The following is a 5,185-nucleotide window of genomic DNA, read 5'->3' as shown; positions in this document are numbered from 1 at the left end:
ATTTGTTTGTGGTGAGACTCTAAGCAAATGAATATCAAAAAATAATTATATTTAATATCTGATTATTTAAAATGAAGGATAACTGTTATTTATTACATTCTGAAAAGATCAAAATGTTAATTTGCCTTTACCAGTAAGGAACTCATTATGTGGCAAATTGGGCTACTTTTTGTGGGGAGAAATTTTGATAGTAAAAAACTAAACAAGAAAATCAACCACCTGATCACCTGATTAAAAATGGGTCAAAGACCTTAACAGTCACCTTGCCCAAGAAGACACACAGATGTCAAATAAGCATATAAAAAGATGTTTCACAACACATATCATTAGGGAAGTAAAAAGCAAAATGAGATATAACTATATACACATTAGAATGGATAAAATTTGGAACACTGACACTGCCAAATGCTGATGAGGACATGGAGCAACAGGAATTCTTATTTGTTATAGTGGGAATCAAAAATGTTACTGCCACTTTGGAAGACAGTTTGGTTATTTCTTATAAAACTAAATGTATTCTTACCGTATGATCCAGCATCAGAGCACCTTGATATTCATCCAAAGGCTGAAAACTTACGACCACCAAAATCTTCACATAAATGCTTATAGAACCTTTACTTACAATTGCCCAAAACTGTGTATAATCAAGATGTTCTTCAGTGGGTAAATGAATAAATAAACTGTAGTATATCTGAACAATGGAATGTCATTTAGTGCAAACAACAAACAGCAACAACAAAAAGAGCTATCAAGCTATAAAGTAATAAGGACAAATTTTAAATGCTTACTACTAAGTGAGAAAAGCCAATCTAAAAGTGTTATATACTGTATAATTCCAACCAGATGACACTCTGGAAAAGGCAAAACTAGGGAGAAAGTAAGAGGTCATTATTTGCCAGGGGTTGGTGTACTTGGAGGCATGAAAAGGGAAGAGGTAGACCACAGGAATTTTAATGCAGTGGTAAATGCTCTGCATCATACTATAATAATAGATACTTGTCATTATATGTTTGTCCAAACCCATAGTCTGTACAACATCAGGCATAAACCCTAAGGTAAAATACAGTCTTTGGGTGATTATTATGTGAAAGTGAGGCTCATTAATTGTACCAAGGGGGATTCTGATAATAATGGAGGCTATGCATGTTTGAGAAAAGGAGATACGGAAAATCTCTGTACATTCCTCCAATTTTTCTGTGAACTTAATATTGCTCTAAGAAAACAAAGCCTTAATAATAATTAAAAGTAGATATTGTCTTTAAACTGTTTTCGTCTCGTCTTCATTGCTATATTTTATTTTGTTTACCTCCTGACTTCCATGCCTCTTCTCTAATCCATTCTCCATGGCACAGCTAGAGCAGTACTTTTTGCCCTTCATGCCAAATTCATCAGCACATTATGGTGAGAGGCAAACTTATCAAGAAGCTAAAATGTTTAAGTGTCCCACACCTGCACAAACCCCTCCCAAGGCTTTGTGCTTATTTTTGCGTTTATGATTTTCTGTTCACTTCTTTTTTTTTTTTTCCAAGACTGTTCTTTTTTATTTTATTTATTTATTTTTTTACATTATCATTGTGTCATTGGCAGTTTACAAGTATTTTCAGTTGTGGATGCTGAAGAAAATGAAATAAACCATAACAAAATAATTTTGTCCAGGTGGTACATAAATCAGTTGAAGAAACACAGTTCTTTGTGGCAAATAAAAAACATATGTATTACCTAGTGCACTGAAATGTTATTATTCATCAAACGAGTGTTATAGATGTGTTAGGATTTAGATACGTGAGGGAGAAGAATATTTGGGTAGAACATAGCAATATTGCATATTTTACTTAATGTAGAATAATTGGAAACAAATATGTAAGGAATTTTATATGAATTAGACAAAGCCAAATTTCATTTCAAGTATATATGGGAAAGAGATAGGATTAAACTTCAGGGTCCATGAAGCTGATTGATATCTAGTGCTGCCTGGCATTTTAATTTTCAGACTCTTCGTCCTACCTTTTTATTTCTGTCTAGTGCTGGTGGAACAATTCCAGTTTCTTATCTTTTCATCTGTATACTTTGATAGTGAAATGATCTTGCTTTCTTATGTCAAATAGGCAAAATCTCCCTCAAATATCTAGTTCTATGTCTATAGTCTTGTTTGTTCTTAAAATGATTTCCTATTCCACTTCCTTAAAATTGGAGAAGCCCCTTTCTTTCTCTTTCTAAAGGTAATAACCTGGATTTTTCAACTTTCTTTTTTCCCTCAATCAACTCACTCTTTTCTCATCTACATGTTCAAAATTTTCTTCAGTTTTAATTTATTAATGTAAATATATAGGCTTATTTGTGTTTTTCTCTTCTCAAATACTACAGAAGCCAGACACAATCACAATAGACAAACAAAAGTTCCTTGGAATTCCCAATCTTATCCAGCTACTGCCCATCCTATGACGGAGATTTCCAAACTAAGCATCTCAAAGGTGATGAACAATTTATGTTTCTGAGTTCTCACCTCCTTGATTTAGCTTCTGAAACTTACTCCTAAGATCATGCTGAAATTTGATTTCCAGTGTGGCAGTGTTGGGAGGCAGAGTCCAGTGGCAGTTGTTTGGGTTATAGGAGCAGATCCCTCATGAATAGGTTAATGCCTTCCCTCAGGAATGAGTGAACTCTGTCAGAAACGGATGAGTTTGGGTAAGCAAGTTTTTTTTTCCCGTCTCACATTGTGATCTCCCTGCACACACCAGTTCCCCTTCCACTTTCCTTCAGGAGTGGAAGCAGCCCGAGGTCCGTACCAGATGTAACTGCCCAATCTGAAACCCTCCAGCCACCAGAATTGTAAGCCAACTCAATATTTTTTCTTTATAAATTACCCAGCCTCATGTATTCTGCAATAGGAACACTAAACAGACTAAGACTTGTGACTTCACTACTTCTTCCTTTAAACACTCTCCTCGTGGTTTCTGTGACTCTGCAAAATCCTGTTTGTGTGTGTGTGTGTGTATGTGTGTGTGTGTGTGTGTGTGTGTGTTTTAACTACTGAACTGAGCACTCCTTTGGGTTCCTGTTCCCCTGTTCAGCCCTGAAATGTTCCTGTACTAGGCTTATTCTATTAAAGTTATTTAATAAACTCATTCATCCTCATATCAAATAGCATTCCTATGCTTACTCATTTATTCAGTCATTGCATGTTGAACATTCACTTTATGAGTGGCACTGTGCTTAATACTGGGGATAATATTTGAACAAAAGTGATATGCTCTTTAACCTTTAATCAAATAATCACACAACTAAACTGCTAACTACAAGAGATGAACATGATCATCTAGGAAAAAATACACTATACTCAGTGAACGTACAAAAATTGGAACTGATACGGGAAGGGTTTTCCTGAAGGCGTTGTATTTTAGCTAAGTTATACAAGTAGAAATTCAGTGAACTTATTAAGCTGTTAAAAGTACCACAGGTTGTGGCAGCAGCAAAATAAAGACTCTGAGGCCTTATATAAGACTTCAATAATTTGGCTATCATAAATTGCAAATTCTTTTGTACTAGTACCTCAATTTACTTTTGCCTGACAACCTCTCTTCCACTGGAATGTGTTAGGTGTATAGTTAATCAAGATTCCCTGCTTTTCCCTTGCCAAGGAATGTGTATGTAATCTAAATTAAGTCAGTCACATATTTTCTTACTGAAATGTAATTTTTTTAACAGAATAAAAGAATTGGAAACAAAATTAGAGTTCATTCATTGCTGTATGACTACTGATATCAAACTGTATAAGCCTGATCTCTGGATCCCAGATAAATCTTTTTTTTTTTTTTTTTTTTCTGTGCCTGTTTATCTAGCCTTATTGTCAGTTATGTGGACATTCTCATATAATTCCTTGTAATTTTCCTTTCTGCTGAAGTTAACCCAATTCCGTTTCAATTCTTCACCAGATTGAAAATTGATAGATATCTCTTTCTATGACCTAATTTAATCTTGTTGTATTCCTCCCTTCTTTTCTTTCATCTCCACTGACCAGCTTTTCATTCAAAAGTTTTAATTTAATTTTGCATTTATTCCTATGACTAGGAATCTTGCATATTAGCATGGGGTTTTTGAATGAAAAATTGGTCATTATGGAAGAAGGGAAAGAAAGGAGGAATAAAACAAGATAAAATTAGGACCTAGAAAGAGATATCTATCAATTTTCAATTTAGTTTAAGGATTAGGCCGCCATCCTAAAATCACAGGGGAGACGTTATTACAAAATGTTCAAAGACAGGAGTTATATGATCAGATTTATATTTTTAAAACAGAGCTCTGGATTTAGTTAGGAAAATACAATGCAAGCAGAAAGCATATATATGGGACCATTTAGGAAGCAATTGCACTAGAAAAGTGAAAGTTGAAATAGAGAAAGCAGATGGATGTTAGAAAAATTGGGAAAGCAAAACTGACAGTTTTGTCACTCATGGCAGCAGGAGGAAGACAGCTTCTTCAGGATGGCCCTTGGGTTTCTTGAAAGTCCTTAATGTCAGAGATGGCTTGGAGAAAACTTACTTAAATTTCTGACTTGTAGAATTGGATATTTGGAAATGCTACTTCATGATGAACTAAGGGATAATGAATGACAATTAGACTTAGGTAAGGGCATATTTTGAGTTAGGTAAGGGAATATGTCAGAACTCAACATATTATTAATAATTTTGTGACATCAAAGAAGAGTTAACCAATAGGCATTGGCTATTTGTGTCTGAGGCCTGTTAAATAGTTTTGAGGGTTATCTTCAGCACTGACTATTGTGAGCTCCAGACCCACACAGCCAACTTCCTACTCAGCATGTCTACTTGTAGGCCTCCAAAGCACCTCAGACATCATATGTATAAAAGCTAAACTCTGCACCACCCTCAAAAAACATACCTGTTCCTCTTCCTTTATTGTTCATCTCAATGAAATTTATTACTATTCACCTGGTTGCCACAGTCATTAACCTATGGATCATCATTTTTTTTTCTTTCTTCTATATTACCTATTTCAAAAACAATCTACAAGCTCATTTTACATACTCTCAAATTAATTTTGAGTCATTTATATCCTCATGTCATGCCATAATCTTTTGTATTTATTTTGTAATTGTGAATATCAAACTTTGCATTTTCTCTAAAAGCTGAATGTCTTCCAAAGAGTGATATGTGTGCTCCTTTAA

The sequence above is a fragment of the Rhinopithecus bieti genome, unplaced genomic scaffold (genome assembly GCF_001698545.2).
Source record: "Rhinopithecus bieti isolate Rb0 unplaced genomic scaffold, ASM169854v2 scaffold_10271, whole genome shotgun sequence".
Lineage (NCBI taxonomy): Eukaryota > Metazoa > Chordata > Mammalia > Primates > Cercopithecidae > Rhinopithecus > Rhinopithecus bieti.
This window is presented reverse-complemented; position numbering follows the sequence as displayed.